The 19874-nt window shown below is 37.9% G+C and overlaps 1 protein-coding gene across 8 annotated transcripts in view; it reads right to left on the bottom strand.

Moving 5' to 3' along the window:
• The window catches only part of CADPS2 (calcium dependent secretion activator 2), a 545032-nt gene that overhangs the window by 322203 nt on the left and 202955 nt on the right, over window positions 1-19874 (bottom strand). The window lies entirely within an intron of this gene.

A 19874-nucleotide genomic window follows, 5' to 3' on the forward strand; every position in this document is an offset into this window, starting at 1 on the left:
ATTAGAATTCCATTCTCTTGTACTAAATTTGATTGAAAGCAAGAAAAGCACGTGGTCATCGTTTTTTAAAGATATTTACACAGAAAATTACTTTCACTTATCCAGTGAAATAATCCTTTTCTTACAGATTTTCTTTTAACTTTTCCTCATGATTCCCTTCTCCTGAATTATGCATAATCAATTTCTTTTATTAGTTCATTATAAAAACTGCTAAACTGCGGAGGTCCTAGGAGCCATGCGCAGTGTGGGATGCACTGGGTGGGCTACAGATGTTTCTCTTAACTTTAATTCCTTCCCCTTTCCTACTTCCATCATTAAGAAAACAGGACCACACAATACAACTGTATTATAGTAAAGGCCCACCTAAAGACTGCATTAGTACTGAGTACCACATTAAATGCCTAGGAAAATAGAGATGTATTCCATTTGCTGAAGAACTACAAATGGACCAGATTACATGCTTTAACACGGCCTTAAAAAAGAAAAAAATAATGCCTGAAAAAGAGGAGTGGGGGCAATGCAGGTCAACAGGATGGTGGTGTCAGGACAAATATAAAGAGTCAAGAAAAGGGGAAGTTGTTTCACTAAGAGGGCATCGAAAGTTTGGAGGTGAGATTAATAATCTTGGTAATGGGATGGGGGGGCAGGCAGGGAAAGATACATGGAAAATGGGGCTGGAGAGAGACGATCTACTTCATAAACTACTCTTCACAGCCACATTAGGGAGTCTGGAGTTGGTTCCTACAGCAATGAGAATTCACTGAGAGGTTTTAAACAGGATTTTGGAAAGATCACTCTGTTTCCAGCACTAACAACAGGTTAGAGGGACATAGGAAGTCTATTATTTGTTCATTAGAAAGAGAGATCTGGGGTTACTTTCCGAAAAATATGTTTCCAAGCTCATTTAAAAAATCAAATTCTTTTAAAAGACAAGTTTAAAAATAGCCAAGATTTTCTTAAACTAAATTGTTGGTAGACAATTTTCCATGCCATCTCAAAACAAATACAATTAATAGGAGGCAAAGTCAAACAGTTTCTCTTCACTGTGTCCAAAGTCAAAATAATCTACATTAAAAACTAACAAAACTGTTAAAGAATACGTGGTATGTCTGTTCTAGGTAATGGAAATCAAGGTCCTGAAAGCAAAAATTATGTGTAAGAACTTGTAACTATAATACTTCAAATACGTTAAACTTAACACGGAAAATGTTCCGATTTTTGCTTAAATGCTAATAAGTATGTTTCCACAGAAAACTGAAATGAAATGATTACCTGCATGTAAAGAGTTCTAGTTCCACTAAGACACAGTATTTAACATCTTAAAATAAAAGGTCATAGTTCTCCTTCAAACTCAATCACAAAACACTATTTAACATCTTCAAATATTCTTTTCTTATTAACAGCCCCTAATTTTAAGTGGGATTATTTTACTTACTTCTGGGTTTTGCAAGAATGATCACTGCAAGAGCCAGTTTTCTGCTACTTCTAAAAAATATTAATACCTTAAGTGCTTTTTCTGAAACAACGTAGGCAGACAAAAGCAGAGCGCTGCTGTACCAAACGACCTTTGAATAGCTTTCTCTTCCTTAATAAATTTTCAGAGACCGAACACTAATTTTTGTGACTATTGGTGTCATTTGGTGAAAACAGAACAGCATAATTCCAAACACGTTAACAAGAGAGAGGAAAAGCTAATAAAAACAACCAATAAATTCTTATCTTTGTGTCATGTAATACTAAATACAATTGAAGGAAGTAGATCAGTTGGTTAGCTTTTTTTATTTTTACGTGTAAGAATGTTAATGTCCCATGCGTTTTGTTTTCTTCTGAGTATTACCTTTGTTTTCAAATTAATTGAAAGCTTATGTAATTTTTATAAATGTTTTCTTAAAAGTTGACTTAATTGAAATTAGTTTCACATGCAGTTATAAGAAATAGATACACCCACTGCCCAGTTTCCCCCAATGGCACCATCATACAAAACTATTCTAGCACAACCAGGATATTGACTTTGATATAATCATCCATCTTATCCAGAGTTTCTCAGTTTTATGCTTATTCATTTGTCTTAACCAATTATTTATCTAGATTCACAGGTTCACCACTGCCAGTCAAAACACTGAAGAGTTTTAACATCATAAGTTGCCCTTTTATAACCAGACCCATTTCCCTCCAGGGAACCTGCAGTTGGTTTTAATAATAATGCACCTCTTTTCACAATGTCTAAAAATAAATTCTAAAAAGGCAAATGGGTTTTCTTGTACTTTCCATTATGAAACTGGGCATGGCCTCTTATGAGGTTAACATTTGTCAACAGTAGATGGTGGGGGGGGGGGGGTCTCAGACCTCTTAATCTTCAAGTTCACCACCTGAGTTCTTTCCTCAAAGCATATGGCCCTACATAGCATCTACTCATTGGCAACTCCCAAGCATGTATTTCTAGCTCCAATCCTTCATTAGAGTTTCAGACTTACATTTCCAGCTGCCTATTTACCATTTCTGTTTGCGTGAAGAGAAGGCTCATTGCACTTAGTAAGCCCAAAATGCAATCTTGATTTCTAGTAGCCTGTCCCAATCACTCCTTTGATGAATAATGCTATGTCATACAAATGCTCAAGCCCAAAGCCTACGTGTCATCTTTAACCTTCCCCTTTGTCTCATGGCCCACATCCAATCCAACCTTGAGTCATGCAGGGTGAAACCTAGATCACATTGTTGAGGCAGACCAGAATTGAGGTACTCAAGAGTTCTTGGCCAGGACCATTTTTCTGGGGAGTGGAGTGTTTCCTTAGCCACTTCAAGTACATCTCCTCTCATCAGAACACTTGTACCTATGGTTATGGCGAACATAATTCTTCTCCTTTTCTGAACCCTCAAGAGAACATGGGTTTTTATACCACTCCCTCCACCCCCTTCTCAAAAAATAAAAATAAAAATAAAAATAAAAATAGAAAAAAAGGAGAAGCCTGGTTAGGTGGTTTACAGATGTGGGACATCAGATTTTAAAATGCTGGGTAACAGGGGCACCTGGGTGGCTCAGTAGGTTAAGCGTCCAACTTCAGCTCAGGTCATGATCTCACGGTTCATGGGTTCAAGCCCTGCACTGGGCTCTTTGCTGACAGCTCACAGTCTGGAGCCTGCTTCAGATTCCACGTCTCCCTCTCTTTGCCCCTTCCCCGCTGTGTGCGTGTGCATGCGCTCTACCAAAAATAAACATTAAGAAAAATTAAAATAAAATAAAATGCTTGGGAACACCAGAGTACCTGGGTGGCTCAGTTGGTTGAGCATCCAACTCTTGATTATGGCTCAGGTCATGAACTCACGGTTCTTGAGATTGAGCCCCACATTGGGCTGTGTCCTGAAAGCACAGAGCTTGCTAGGGATTCCTGCTCTCTCTCAAAACCAAGAAACGTTAAAATAATAAAAGAAAAAAATTAAATGCTGGGAAACACATCTGTCTCTAATGCCTGATTTGGGGTTTGAGATAAAATGGGGATATGCAGACTCTGGAATTCATGGTAGGGACTAGACATAAGTTTCATTCCACAAGGGCAACTTCATTTTTAAACTTCATTTTCTTTTAAATTCTTGATTTCAACACTTTTTGACAATAGATGACTTAACTCACAGGTGTCCTTTCCTGGCACAGAATATTTTCCCAGTCTTTTAAAGGGAGTTATTCAACCCTGACCATAACAGATGCCCAAATGTATCTTTATTCTCTGTAATGCCCCTAGTATCCACTACACAGAGCATTTTCAATTATTAATTGAAAATTATCAATTTCAATTATCAAGAGATGTTTCTGGAATGGCAAATATTTAGTACAGGAAATGTACTTTTATTTCCCTCCTATTCATTACACAGAAATTACTGTTTCCACATTCAGAATCCTCTGGCACAGAAGATTTTTCAGGTCTTTTAAAAAGGGTCAATCAACCCTGACCATAACAGGTGCCCAAATGTAGCCTTATTCCCTGCAATGCCTCTACTATCCACTATACAAAGCATTTTCCATGATTAATTGAAAATTATCAATTTCAATACCATTTCAAAATCAATTACCATATTCAAAAATCAGTGACCACTCCAACGATGAAAATATTTCACTAGCTTAACAAATATTTAATACAGAAAGTGAATTTTTATTTTCCTCTTGTTTTTACACAGGAATTATAATTTCCATAATTAAAATTCTCTAGGCTAGGGAATTCTTAACCTGGACCTTTGGGGGTCTGAATTACTCAAGTTGTGAGCAAAATTTTGTAGAGTTATGCATTTTTTCCCCCTCGGGGAATGTCTTGACTTTCATACCTTACTCAAAGGGGTGGCAACTCCCTAACTCAAACAAAGTAAAGACCAATGCTGTAAGGACATCATCTTTCTTGAAGCTTCTATATCCTAGAAGAGGCTATATGGCTTTTAAAAAATAAACCATGGGAAATGGTCACCTCAGACCTACACATCATCAACCTTACCCTTACAGAGATTTGTTAAATCTTTTTAAAGGGATGCTAAGACACAGACTCTCAATAGTGTTGGCAATGGTCCACAGTTACTTTACCAACTCTATTTACCCTTTCCTACACCAACCATATAGCAACCACTACGAAAGGTCATCAGTACCTACAAAAGTAAGGGCCTTCCAGAAGTTCACACTTTATGTCGAAAACAGTAAAAATAGTACACAGAACAGAATATAATTGCCACAAGAAAGTTACTGATCAGGTGCTGTAAGAATTCAGTAACGAGAGAGATGTGTTTCCTGGTTGATTAGTAACAGGATGGATTCGTGAAGATGGAAATAGTAAAAGGTGGAGGAGAAAATGCTGACCTGATGCAGCAGTCTATTTTGGTCTTGACTTACAAATCTCTAACCCTAGGCTGTCTTTGCCACATTCCCCTCATGTCCTTGGAAACAGTTCTGAAAAGAGATCTCAGGGATCAGCAAATCTCCCTTTGCAGAAAGGCCTCAGGAGGACCCAAAGCCTATGTGGTGTCCAAGTCTAAAATTTTCACAAACTGTAATAAACAGCAATAAAATAACTTTACCAAGTTCCACCTAACACCTTCATTTTACAACTTGCGATATTCTTTCAATGCTTTAAAAACCATAAATATCGGGACGCCTGGGTGGCTCACTCAGTCAGTTGGGCGGCCGACTTCGGCTCAGGTCATGATCTCGCGGTCTGTGAGTTCGAGCCCCGCGTCGGGCTCTGTGCTGACAGCTCAGAGCCTGGAGCCTGTTTCAGATTCTGTGTCTCCCTCTCTCTGACCCTCCCCCATTCATGCTCTGTCTCTCTCTGTCTCAAAAATAAATGTTAAAAAAAAATTAAAAAAAAAAACTATAAATATCAAATATTTGAGTTCATTAAATTTGCTCATCTTTAAAAAAAAAAGATCATTTATAAAAAGCACTTTTCACAGCGCTGTTTAGCATCATTACCCTCTCCTATCAATCTATTTTCTAGAACCAGGATAACTGTATTAACACTGTCAATCACTAAAAAGGGGAATAGCTGTTTTCCCATAATGATGCCTTTGTGTGTGCCAACCTTACTCAATTATGTCCTTTCTCCCACTGAAGAAATTAGTATTCTCTCCAACTCCATACTCCAATTATGGCATACCTCTTTTCAAATTATATTGTTATTTTCTTGCAATATTCATCTTTATCCTTTAGTATGAAAAATGCAAGGAGACTAGGATTTGTTATATAAACTTCGTGTTTTCCCTAAGATTAATCCATATGCTGGTCCGCTGTATTTATATTATCTATAAATCCAGTGATTTATAGATAATACATCATGAGAAGTAAGCAGTACAAACCTAACACGGATTCCAAAAGAACACTTCAACACTTTATCATGTAATTTTCTAGTAGCCCAGTGTTTATTTGACACTGTCAAATATACATGGATTTTGTAACAGGACCTAAAACCACTCATCAAAAAGCTTTAGGTGTTAATTTACTTCATCTATAAATCGTGTTAATTTTTATTATTACTTGAACCACAGATTTATCATAAAGATAGCGCCTAACTCTACCTACTACTTCTGTTTTCTGTGCTGCCTCCCCACCTCCTCATGCCTACACACACACACACACACACACACACACACACACACACACACACACAGGTTCTTGGCTATTCTAGATATCAGAGTATCTCCAGTTACTTCTCAAAACAGTATCATTAGTCAGTACGTACCACTGGCCTTTCCCCTGAGTTTCAGCTCTCCAGCTGAAGGCAAGGCCTTTCCTTTTAGGCACCCACAAAGTCCTCAAACTAAAACTGAACCTGTTCTTGTGCTGCTTCGAAAGGGCACATGCACCCCAATGTTTACAGCTGTGCTATCAACAATAGCCAAAGTATGGAAAGAGCCCAAAAGTTCATCAACAGATGAATAAAGAACATGTCGTATATGTATACAATGCAGAATTACTCGCCAATCAAAAAGAATGAAATCTTGCCATTTCCAACAAATGGATGGAACTAGAGTGTATTATGCTAAACAAAATTAGTCAGAGAAAGACAAATATCATATGACTTCACTCATTATGTGGATTTTAAGATACAAAACAGATGAACATAAGGGAATGGAAGCAAAATGAATATAAAAACAAGGAAGGAGACAAAACATAAGAGACTCTTAAATACAGAGAACTGAGGGTTGCTGGAGGGGTTGTGGATGGGGAGATGGGCTAAATGGGTAAGGGGCATTAAGGAAGACACTTGTTGGGATGAACACTGGGTGTTATACATATGGGATGAATCAATGGAACTTACTCCTAAAATCATTACTGCATTATATGCTAACTCGGATGTAAATTAAAAAAATAAGTAAAATTTCAAATAAACAATCTGTTCTTTATCATCCACTCTTCAACATAGCTTCCTATTTCTACATAGAATTCCCACTACCCTTGATCACACTACAATCTCAGAGGGAGGAAGAGAGATGAGGAAAGGAGAGAAAGGACTAAATAAATCAATTATGAATAGAGAGAATGATACCCAAACACCTCAGCTTAGTGTTAAGGTCCTCCCAAATTTTGTACCAATCTATATTTTTAAGCTCTTGGATAATTCCATTATCTATACAAGTCAGTTTGTTTAGTGTTTACTGAACATGTTACATTTTCCCAGTCATACATTTTGCTTGTGTTTCTTTCTTCTGCCAGCGACATTTCTCTTACCTACCTTCACTGTCCTGATCAATCTTAAAATCTGAGATTACCTTACCAATCATTTAATAATAAAGCAGGTACTATCTCATGACATATCTTTCATAGTTTCCTATTATTGTTGAACTTCAGATATTTATGACCACTACACCTCAGCCTGCAATGTATGCCTCTTGTCAGCCCAGCCTACCCAGAGGGGTAAAACAACTCCATCTCGAATAGGGGAATTCAAAGAACTAGTGTAAATTTTAATTCAAATACAAAGAATGTCCAAGACATTCCCTCCAAGCTGATCCATCTTCTGTGAGTCAATCCCCCTGAAAAAACCAAAACCTCTTTCCTCCCTTTTTCTTGGTCACTGGGAATCAGCCAACAACATGGTAAACTCTTTTTGTAAAGTCATACAACAAAAAGAACATAATAAGAAAATGAAGTTAGTCCCATACTCTCAAAAGAGACACTTGCATATATGATGTTATGTATGATTCAGGTAACATCACATGTGCTAGAGGCAAAGCATTGAAAGAATTCCCTTGTATCTATCGTATAGATTATGTATAAAAAAACCTGACTCAGAAATAGCAGTTCTGCCATGGGTCCTTGTAGAACAGTTCTAAGAGTCTTAAAAATGCATTTCCCAGAAGGAAGAAAGAACATACTTATTTCAACATAATAAGCCCACAGCTAACACCATACTCAATGGTGAAATATTAAAAGCTTTTCCTCTAAGATGAGGAGTAACACAGGGGCACCTACCCTCAGTACTACTATTGAAGATAATACTAGAAGACATAGCTAGAACAACCTTGCCAACAAAAAAGAAATAAAAGGTATCAGAACTGCAAAGAAGTAAAATGGTCTTTACTTGTAGAGAATAAGGTTTTATGTACAGAAAATCCTAAAGACTCAACCAAAAACCTGTTAGATCTAATCAATGACTTTAGTAGTAATAGGATACAAAATTAACATAGAAAAACCAGTAGTGTTTCTATACAGTAACAATGAATTTTCTCAAAAAGAAATGTTAAAATGCCATTTACAATAGCATCAAAAACAAAATACTTAAGCATAAATTTTACTAAGGAGGTCAAAGATCTCTACTCTGAAAACTACAAGACATTGGTAAATAAAATTGAGGAAATCAAAGAAAACACATATAAATGGAAAGGTTTCCCATGTTCATAGCCTGGAAGACCCTATAAAGATTCCAATGGCATTTCTTTTTTGCAGAAGTAGAAAAAATATGCCTAAAATTTACATGGAACCACAAAAAATCCTGAAAAGCCAAAGAAATCCTGAGAAAGAACAAAAGCAGGAGGCATCACACTTCCTAATTTCAACCTATACTATAAAGTTATAGTCCTCAAAAACAGTACGGCACGGACATGAAAACACACAAAGATGAATAGAACAGGTCCAGAGCCCAGAAATAAACCCAACAATGTATAATCAACTAATATTTGACAAAGGAGCCAAGAATGCTCAATGGAGAAAAGACAATCTCCTTAATAAATCATGCTGGGATAATTAGATATTCATATGTAAGAGAATGAAACTGGACCCATATCTTCCACCCCTCACAATATTTAACTCAAATGGATTAAAGGCTTAAATATAAAACCTGAAACTGTGAAAATCCTAGAACAAAGGAATAAAGCTCCTTGACTGGGGTCTTGGTAATGATTTATTTGCTTTTATATACAATACTGAAAGCAAATGCAACAAAATCAAATATAAACAAGTATTAACTATAGGACGCTAAAAAGTTTCTGCTCAGCAAAAGAAACCAACAGTGAAAAGAAAACCCATGGAATGAAAAAATATTTTCAAACCATACATCTTAAAAGAAGTTAGTATCCAAAACACATAAAGAATTCATACAAATCAAAACAAAAACAAAACACCACAATTTAAAAAATGAGCAAAGGACCTGAATAGATATTTCTCCAAAGAAGATATATGAAAGACCAACAGGTACATGAAAATATGCCTAACTTGATAAGTCACTAGGGAAATGCAAATGAAAACCACAAAAATGTCACCTTATGCCTGTTAGAATAGCCATCATCAAAATGACAAGAGATAACAAATGCTGGTGTGGATGTGGAGAAGAGGGAACCTGTGTGCACTGTTGGTGGGACTATAATTTGGTGCCGTCACTATGGAAAACAGTATGGAGGATTCTCACAAAATTAAAAATACAACAACCATATGGTCCAGCAATTCCACTTCTGGGAATATATCCAAAGGAAATGAAAACACAAGCTTGAAAAGATATCTGCACCATGTTCGTAGCAGCATTATTTACAATAGCCAAGACATGGAAACAACCTAAATGCCCATCGATGGATGAATGGATCAAGAAGTTGTAGTGTATATATACAATGGAATATTATTCATCCATAAAGGAGAAGAAATCCTACCATTTGCAATAACATGTATGGAACCTGAAGGCATTATGCTAAGTAGAGTAAGTCATAGAAAAGTAAATACTGTAGGATTGCTTGTGTGCAATCTAAAAAAAATTTTTTTTCTAATTGAAAAAACAAAACTCAGAGATCAGAACTGTGGTCACCAAAGGCAGAGGGGGTTGGGAGGGAAGGAAACTGGAGGAAGGTGGTCAAAAAGCCCAAACTTCCAGTTATAACATAAATAAGCACTAAGGATATACTGTACAGCATGAGGAATATAGCTAGGACTGCTGCAGGATATATAGGAAAAGCTAAGAGTTATCATCACAAGGGGAAAAAAAAGTTCTGTTTTCTTTTTATTGTATCTATAGAAGAAGACGGAACTTGGTTAAACCTGTATGGTAATCATTTCACAATATACGTGAACCAAACCATCATGCTGTACATTTTAAACTTATACAAAGATATAGGTCAATTATTTTTCAATAAAACTAAGAAAGATCATTTCCCAAACCACACTTTCATTTGAATGCTAAAGAAGTAGGGGAAAGATGAATGAGTTAATTACATATAAGATTACCCCATGTGAACTGAACTGTATTAAATAATGGATCAAAATGTTCAAAAGCAAGAACGTAAGAATTTAACCTCAAATCTAAAAACCATGAGATTTCAATAGCCTGAAGACAATGCATGCATATTCTCTAAAATGGTAGGTGGCAAACTCTGAAATATCATAGAATCTTCAGTATTTCATTTATATTAACATTTTATCTTCCAGACAAAAGTAACATGCTAATACTTTCAAGCAACTACTAACTATATTCACTTCAATAGTTGAGTGTACATTCACATTAATAATAATGCTGAAATTGAGAGAGCTTAATATTAAGTAACAGACACTAATCAAGGATATTAGAAAACTTTGTCCCAGTACATTAGAACTCCAGCTTCATCAAGATTAATAAGAACTAAATTTATACAGCACTTATGACATATAAGAAACTCTTCTATGTCTTTATAAACATGATGGCATTTAAGCCTCAAAGCAACCCTATGGGATAGGTGATAACTTTATCCCATTTTAGTGATGAAAAATCTGAAGCACAGACTGCTTTAAGCAATTATCCAGGGTCAAGGTCACATGGTTAATAAGGGGCAGGGCAGTTTGAGTGCAGGGTTCAACTTAACTACCTCACACTCAATTTCCATTCTTTCTGTCATTCGCTCTATCCAGGAGTACCCACAATAGGAAGCACATTAAATATTGTGAAATTAATGATACAAAGATTCAATATCACATGTTCAATGAAGTAGAAGAGGCATATATAAATATAATGCAAAGTAGAATATGGTAGGCTTTTGGGTAATGATAAAGAATTGTAAATTTCTCATTTTTTGGGGTCCTCTCCCAGTATTTAAGAAAAATGGGGACAGGAGCAGGGAAATCTTCATGCAAGTGGACCTTCTCTTGCGTCTTGAAGAATTAATATGGAATTTGAAGTGAAGAGAATATTAAGAGACAAAATTAAAATCTAAGAAAATACAGGGAGCTATTCAATTTACATGGAACACAAGGTGTGTAAAGATTTGCTACATGGGAAATAACATAAGCAAGGCACGTGGGAGCCAGATTGAACACTGAGGTGGTGTTAGCTTCATTCTGTTGACAGAGAGGAGCCATTTTTTTTTCTTTCCTATTCATAGTTGGGTTATGATGAGAATGGGATGGTGCTCCAATAATACTAATCTGGCAACAAAAATACATTAAGGTTGGGAGGGGGAAGCAGTTAAATTACTGCCGTGCTCCATAGGCTGTGCTCATAAGTGAAGTCTGGAGCTAGGGCAATGACTATGGAAATAAGAGAGAGGACTCTTTAACAAATGGTGCTGGGAGAACTGGACAGCAACATGCAGAAGGATGAAACTAGACCACTTTCTTACACCATTCACAAAAACAAACTCAAAATGGATAAAGAACCTGAATGTGAGACAGGAAACCATCAAAACCCTAGAGGAGAAAGCAGGGAAAAACCTCTCTGACCTCAGCCACAGCAATTTCTTACTTGACACATCCCCAAAGCCAAGGGAATTAAAAGCAAAAATGAACTATTGGGACCTCATGAAGATAAAAATCTTCTGCACAGCAAAGGAAACAATCAATAAAACTAAAAGGCAACCAACTGAATGGGAAAAGATATTTGCAAATGACATATCAAAGGGCTAGTATCCAAAATCTATAAAGAGCTCACCAAACTCCACACCCGAAAAACAAATAACCCAGTGAAGAAATGGGCAGCAAACATGAAGAGACACTTCTCTAAAGAAGGCATCTGGATGGCCAACAGGCACATGAAAAGATGCTTAACATCGCTCATCAGGGAACTACAAATCAAAACCACACTCAGATATCACCTCACGCCAGCCAGAGTGGCCAAAATGAACAAATCAGGAGACTATAGATGCCAGCGAGGATGTGGAGAAACAGGAACCCTCTTGCACTGTTGGTGGGAATGCAAACTGGTGCAGCCACTCTGGAAAACAGTGTGGAGGTTCCTCAAAAAATTAAAAATAGACCTACCCTATGACCCAGCAGTAGCACTGCTAGGAATTTACCCAAGGGATACAGGAGTACCGATGCATAGGGGCACTTGTACCCCAATGTTTATAGCAGCACTCTCAACAATAGCCAAATTATGGAAAGAGCCTAAATGTCCATCAACTGATGAATGGATAAAGAAATTGTGGTTTATACACACAATGGAATACTACTTGGCAATGAGAAAGAATAAAATATGGCCTTTTGTAGCAACATGGATGGAACTGGAGAGTGTTATGCTAAGTGAAATAAGTCATACAGAGAAGGACAGATTCCATATGTGTTCACTCTTATGTGGATCCTGAGAAACTTAACAGAAGCCCATGGGGGAGGGGAAGGGAAAAAAATATGGTTAGAGAGGGAGGGAGCCAAAACATAAGAGACTCCTAAAAACTGAGAACTGAGGGTTTATGGGGGGTGGGAGGGTGGGGTGTGTGGGTGATGGGTATTGAGGAGGGCACCTGTTGGGATGAGCACTGGGTGTTGTATGGAAACCAATTTGACAATAAATTTCATAATAAAAAACAAATAAGAGAGATGATACAGCATTATGGAGAAAGCAGCAGTGCAGGTAATTGGGCTGGGAAGACATAGAAGGACCGATGGTTATGAGTCAGAAGGCTGACACAAATAAAAGAAGAATCGTGTTTGGGATGCAAACAAATGGCATTTTGAACCTGTTGTGTCTCAGGAGCCTCAGATTCATCAGTTTGCCCTGGGCTATAGTGAGACAGAATGGAGAGGGAGGAGCTGACCTACGTAAAAAGGGTAAAAAGGCACTAATACTCAAAATAAGCAAAACACAGTAAGTGGTGGTGGTGTTTTTATCACTGCAGTCTTTTTCAGTGGATCTAACTCAGTGCAACAAAAACAGTAGCATCTCATTTCTCAAAAATAGGGTAGTGAGCCTATTTCTAATTTTCAAACACTATTGCTCTTAGTATCCTACCATGTACAAAATGAGTTCACAAACCTCTGATGAGGATTCACAGACTGAGATGTAAGCCTTGTTAATCTGGAGACCTTCACATCAGAATCAAGAAAACACTCATAAACAGAAAAGAACATCATTTTCAACATTTAACAATAACAGAGGCCTTTCTAGAAGTTTGTAATAAATAGCCAGAATCAATCACTGCCACCCATTACACAAGCAAAATCTTACTAAGATAATGATCAGTTGGCCCTGCTCTAATGTGATTAGGGTAAATGGAAATTTTTTATAGTCTAAATCAAAGAGGATTTAGGCTATTATGACCTTGATAATCAGCTAAAAAGCATTAAATATCAGCAGGTACTCTTTTGTGAGTATGTATCAATCCCTTTCCCTCAGCCTTTCAAATTTTTTTTAAGTGCATTATAAAAACCAAAAAGTTGCTCTAACCATCTACCAAGAGGAACAGGTGTTAAATTCTCTGGGCCACACATTTCTATAAATCCAAAAATAATAAACAAGAAGAAAGTCTGGTGCTATGAGCTTGGCACACAGTAAGCTGCCAGCAAATTTAATAAAACAATTCAATGTACTATATAGAAGGGATTTCTTGAATGTATAAATGTTTTATGTTACTGCCTAATCCCCTAAAGAATTTACTGTTAATTCCATTTTCTTGCCTTCTTGGTTCCTCTCTTAATCCACTCCAAGACAGTCAAGAGTGCCTTCTACCATGACAAATACAAGGGTCACTTCATTTTCCTCTTACCTGACCTCTGAGAAGCTTGTGGCATAAACACTCCCCTTCTCTGACGGGTATTCTCTCGGCTTCCCTGATACCACATGCTATGGTTTCCCTCCTACTTCCCTGGCTATTCGCCTTTTGCGCAGCCTCTGAATCCTGGTGTCCACAGGATTCTTTTCTGGGCCCTTTTACTTCTTGAGCTCCAGACTGTCCTAAAATGATCTCATAGTGGCCTCTGGCTTCAAATATTAACTTTATCTAAATGATTCCCAAGTCTGTATCTCCAACCAGACCACTCACTGGCATTTCAGATTTGCACATCCATCTACCACCTGCGTTTTCCATGTGGACATTTAGTATTTTGTTTTCAGCATGTATAAAACAGAACTCCTCTGATTTCTCCCCCACACTTTTCCCTCCCCAAGATGTTGCTCCTTGAAAAGAGGGAACAGCATATATTGAAAGCCTAGAACAGTGCTGGACTAGAGTAGGTACTATGATGAAAGAAAACCCTAATCAAAGATGCCTCATCAGACCATGGTTAACATAAACATTGAATCAGGTAAACGTTAACAGATGGGAAGATAGCCATTAAAGCATAGGATCTTTCCTACAAAAAGAAAGGGAGAGGAATAGGCAGTCTTAATCAAAGTTCTAGAAAATGGTATGTCTTGTGTTATAGACCCAAGTTGACTCCTAGCTTCTGCCTGCATTCCCAGACTTCTTTGTCCCTTTCCTTGCAAACAGGTGTTCCAGTGTTCTGACTCAAGGCCAAGTTCCCAAGTATGTGAGGAGCCCAGCAGGACTGTGAAGCACAATATAGGGGATGGATCTAAGAGGATGCGACAACAGACTCCTAGGTCAAAGCCAGTAGTCCAGGAACTTCACAAGCAACAGAGAGATAAAACAGGACCACAGCAGGGCAAGGAGCAGAGCATGGAGATTACTTGAAGGATTAACACGTAGGTCCCTGACCCACTACTGTTTTTTGAATTTTTTTTAAATATTTTTTTATTTTTGAGAGAGAGAGAGAGAGCGTGTGAGCAGGGGAGGAGCAGAGAGAGAGAGAGAGAGAGAGAGAGAGAGAGAGAGAGAGAGAGAGTCCGAAGCAGGCTCCAGGCTGTCAGCACAGAGCCTGACGCGGGGCTCGAACTCACCAACTGTGAGATCATGACCCGAGCCGAAGTCGGACACTCAACAGACTGAGCCACCCAGGAGCCCCTACCCACTTCTGTTTTAATACTGCTGCGTCATGCCCACAGGTTGGGTGATGCACGATATTGACCACTGGCAATCTATTTTTTAGGCCACGGAGAAAAAGCTTTGCAGAATCCCAACTTGCTCCTGTCATTTCTTTTCTTCCAGCCTAGCTCTGTTACCAGCCCATAATAAATTCTAAGGTCTTCCAGCTAGCAGTTAAAGACCCTTAATATCCAAGTCCTTTTTAGCCTCATGTCTTCTACTCCAGCAATACACACAACATACCTTCCTAACAAATTCCAAGCCTTTTCACTCTCCTTATGCCTTTGTAAATATTATTTTCCACCTACCTGTCGGTCAAATTTCTACCCATCTTCTAAAATTCAGGAATTTGTGCCTTCTTAGAACCTTCATTAAAGCTACAAAGGAAAATAGGTTTTCCACACTGCCCAAACGCTCCTCTTCCTGAGCACAATGGTAGACTGTTCTCAGACAGTTCTCAAACTGTTTCTATGGTTTGAGCTCACCATGGCATTAAGTCCTCGATGGGCAGTCAGGCCAGGGGTCCCCAACCATACTGGGCATCTTCATCAGCGTAATGTAGAAGGCTTTTTAAAACCAGACAGCGGGCCCCATTTCTGTGGTTTCACTTAGTCTGAGGTGGGGCCGAGGCATCGAGTGGTTTTTAAAGCTCCTTAGATCATTCTAATGTGCAGCCAGGATGGAGAACTAGAGAAAGCTGTACCAATTAACCCATGTCAAATTAAAATACAGTCACACACATGCCCACGTTGTGCAGTATACATAGCCTCAGGATCACACTTTTTAACTATACCATTACGTTTTCTTTATAGATCTGTCCCCTGACCATATGCAGATACCTTGAAAAAATCAAATTCTGTCATTTTTGCATTCTCCCTGACATTTGTAGATACCTCATTTTAATTTCCATAGAATATTTTCATGATCATGAAAAAGATACAATTGCTTATTATACTTGAAACAGTATATGCATATGATCCTTTTTTATGAAGAGTTGAGAACAGGTCTTGAAATATATTAGCAAAAATACACCTCCACCCTGGCTCAACTATTACTACTACAAAGATGCCTGATCTCTGAAGATTTGTATTCTCTTATTTAAAAAATGGAAAAGTTAATATCTTAATTTGTATAGGCTAGATCTGGGTAAAGAAAACCCTAAAATAAATGTGAGGAATGTCTGAAGGTAGCCTATATTTGTTATCTAGTGAGATTTGGGAAAAAGCAAAATAAAACATTTTTGGGAGAAATCTTATTTAGGCATATTCTTATGTAGTCTCTTACAGATGGGCCAAAGGTAAAAAAAAAAAAAATAATAATGCATAGTTGAATGAAGCAAAACTTATTGATAAAACCTAAAATTTGGTTTAATATATTAGAAATGTATTCACAATTAAAATTTTTAATTTTTAGAGCGAAAACTCATTTAATGTTAATCAGATATTCAAATTCATTGAAATGAAATCAGAGTCCTCTAATTTATATCATGACACCTTCATTTTAAAAAGTGAACATGTACATAAATATTATGGCCATTCCAATTATAATTACAGAATTTGAAAAATCAGAGACTATAAAATTCACTCATTTTTAAAGTCTTAAGCTTCTTGAGGCATCCTAGAACATAACTGCCATTTAATGACATTTACTTCAACATTTTCCTCAAGCATTTTGAGGATTTGAAAGATACACCCTGCAAATGGTCATTTCTACAGCTTTATTTTCTCATTTTGAAAATGATTTTTGTTATCAAATGTAACTGCCTCTGTAGGGTGTGCTTTTATTTTTGCCAAAGCAGACAAATTATATTAAACAAGAAGTATTATCAAATCACACAGCACTAGTGGAGAAGAAAAGAGGGTAGTGGTGCAAGGCAGATACCAATTTCCTTGGAGTATTCACACTCCTCACTCTTCCATTTGCCGTTGACATTCTGAATGCAGGTCTTCCAAGGCAAGACTCTCACAATGAGAGGAGCAAAGAACCTCGCAACTGCCTAGATTTGCCCATTTCCTTAAAACTCTTAAACCCAAGTGCTTCAACTCCAAAGCTAAAATCCCAGAGAAAAGGTATCATAGACCTGAATGCTACTTTCTAACCATTTGTGAAGCATTCCCACTTATCCCTTAAAATTTACAACAGTTCTGTAGTATCACTTAGAGTTCTTGCAGTCTTCAGAATATAAGAGATCTGGGGCAGAGGAATATTTAGAGACAGGAAGATTTCACTCAACTTTGCTTTGACCCTTGGATAATATGGATGAATCACTTTCTTCAGTTAATGTAATGGGATTATGCAAGATTAATGAAGGTTGCCTTAGGCAGAAAAGATAGGATTTGGATAGCTGTAAAACTCCCTTACTAATTCTCTTAAAATACAAATAAGTAAAAGAACTAGTGTCGATTTAGTACTATGACCCCACCACACCGACTCTGGTCATCTAGGGTTGGATTGTTCTCCACAGTGTGCAACACCCCTACCTACCTCGGCTAATGTCCTCTCAAACCACAGCCCCTCTCTTCCTTATACTCCAGCAGCAACAAAGACTTGCAGTTCCCCTTAATGCCATGCCTTTTTGGATACTCTACACTTACTCATCCTTCCTTGCATAATTCTTTTTTAGCAATTTATTCTGGTATCTTCATGACACTCCTCCAATACTGTATTTTTTTCAATCTCAAGAACACAGAGCCAGGAACTCACCACATCACTGCGGCATTTACAACAGGGCTTTGTCTTTTTTTTTTTTTTTTTTTTTTTTTTATCTAGCTATAACTAGGTCTGGTCTCTGGGTTCCTATCATTCAATACTGTGCTTGGCACATACTTTTTCACTACATATATTTCTAACATTGAATAGGGAAAGGGCTAACATTAGGCAGGGAAAGATCAGGACTTCAGGGAGGCAGAATGCGGCTGCAAGTGGGAGGCTGAAGAAGCAGTAGTGGCAGCAGAGTTTGGGGAAGAAGAGGAGAAGATAAACGTGTTCTGGCCCCGCCTGGGCTAGTGCCACACATCAAGTCTCACAAACTTTCTGTTAAGGTCCCAATAAAAAGGGACAAAAATCCTTGGTGGCTGTGCGGTCAGAACCCCTCTCACTCTTGAGAGCTTTATACTTGCCCTCGCTAAACTCTATCACTTTGCTCACTCTCTACTGTCCGTGAGATTCATTCTTCAACTCCACGAGACAAGAGCCCGCACCTCTCCTCCCCCGCATCACCCCCAAACATGATAATGCAGACTATTGATTTGAACGTAATATATTATCCTGTCATATTTTAAAATAAACTTTAATAAGCCTACTTCTGTTCAAAGGAAGCTGATTACTAGTACCATTTCAATAACCACATTTTCATTAAAAATACGTGAAATGGGGTGTCTGGGTGGTTCAGTCAGTTAAGCGTCTGGCTTCAGCTCAGGTCACACGATCTCACAGCGACTGGGGAGTTCAAGCCTCACGTTGGGCTCTGTGCTGACAGATCACAGCCTGGATGGAGCCTGCTTCAGATTCTGTGTCTCCCTCCTCTGCCCCTTCCCCGCTCATACTGTCTCTCAAAAATAAACATTAAAAGATTTTTTAATAAAAAAAAAATAGGTGACAAAATTCTTACTTGAGATTATAAAATATATACCTTTAATAACTGTTTTCTCTAAAAGTATAACTATATTTACCTGAAATTCACTATATTTCCTTAAAACTATTCTGAAATTAAACTTTCCACCAGCAGACTGTCTTTCAGACCTGTTACTTTACTGCACCTCTAATACTCTGATTCAAATAAATCATGGCTAACAAATTCAGATTCTCATACTGTTATGTTGCTCATTTTAGAATGAGCTCTTTTTAATATTTGGTTCTGTAAATGTGCAATACACATGACTCTCAAACCAAAGAATCCAAAGTGTGACATTTTTAACATTTATTCATTTTTGAGGGAGAGCAAGTGGGGGAGGGGCAGAGAGAGAGGGTGACACAGAATCCGAAGCAGGCTCCAGGCTCTGAGCTATCAGCACAGAGCCCAATGCAGGGCTCGAACTCATGAACCACGAGATCATGACCTGAGCTGAAGTTGGATGCTTAACTGAACCATCCAGGAGCCCCTGACAGATAGCTTTAATAGCACAATAGCTAATCTATGAAATACATGGATTGTTCTTATTCTTTTCTATTTTTTGTTAACATGTAATAATTTTTCTTTCAATTATCCTTAGCTTTATCATTTAAATGCAGTATCTTTCAGGTTAGTGTTTTACTTTTATGCCTTAAGTTTGATAATTAGTAAGTTCTTGGCTCTAATCAAAAGTAACATCAACACCTATGCTTCTTCAGAACACAGCTAACTGTTTTTCCATTCCAAAGGCTGATCCTATAGCTCTGGAGAGGAGAGGAAAGACCACATGAGGCTCCTGTTGGCATCAGGCTGCAGTTCTGGCACCGTTCCCTTCACATTCCTGTTCTTTCTCAAGTCCCAGGGACAGACTGGCTGTCACCATCATGCACATCTTAACAGAATAGATCTCTATCCTGAGCTTCTGACCCTGAAGCAACAAGCACACATCTTTGAAATTTCCTAGGGAACCACTACCAGCAAAAACAAGGGACCAGCTAAGGGTAAACAAATACAGAAGAGTTACAGTTAGCAAGTTTTAAAGCCTTTTCTGAGATGCCAGAAAAAGTGGAATACATTTCACTGGCCTATACCTGGAGCCAGGTTCCAAGAGCTCAGCTGGCTTCAGGTCCTCTCTCCGCTCCCC

This window comes from Panthera uncia, chromosome A2 (assembly GCF_023721935.1).
Source record: "Panthera uncia isolate 11264 chromosome A2, Puncia_PCG_1.0, whole genome shotgun sequence".
Lineage (NCBI taxonomy): Eukaryota > Metazoa > Chordata > Mammalia > Carnivora > Felidae > Panthera > Panthera uncia.